Source organism: Rhagoletis pomonella, unplaced genomic scaffold (genome assembly GCF_013731165.1).
Source record: "Rhagoletis pomonella isolate Grant_MI unplaced genomic scaffold, Rhpom_1.0 Rhpom_scaffold_00009, whole genome shotgun sequence".
Classification (NCBI taxonomy): Eukaryota; Metazoa; Arthropoda; class Insecta; order Diptera; family Tephritidae; genus Rhagoletis; species Rhagoletis pomonella.
In genome coordinates this window covers 13,573,055-13,573,384 of record NW_023458563.1, presented here as the reverse complement: position 1 = coordinate 13,573,384, position 330 = coordinate 13,573,055, and positions in this window count along the sequence as shown.

The window sequence follows — 330 nt, the reverse complement described above, 5'->3', positions numbered from 1 at the left end:
TCAGTCAAGTGCAACACCTGCCTTGGCTGGTGCCACTTTAGGGCATGGTCAGGTCTGCGTACCACGCGAGATTGGACGGGGAACTTCGAGGGCCCGTGTTGCGCTGCTCGGTCGCAGGCTTCAATAGCGACGCCCCCCACCTCCACCACAGGGCGGCAATCACCTCAGCAGCACACACAGCCAACGGCGGCAAGAACATACACTTCACTTACACCCCACATCACGACACGTCTCCCGAACCACATGAAGCTCCTTCAATTCAACTGTAACGGGCTACAGAGCAAGATTGAGGAGATAACCGTCTTCATGTGTCGGCATGGTATATTAATA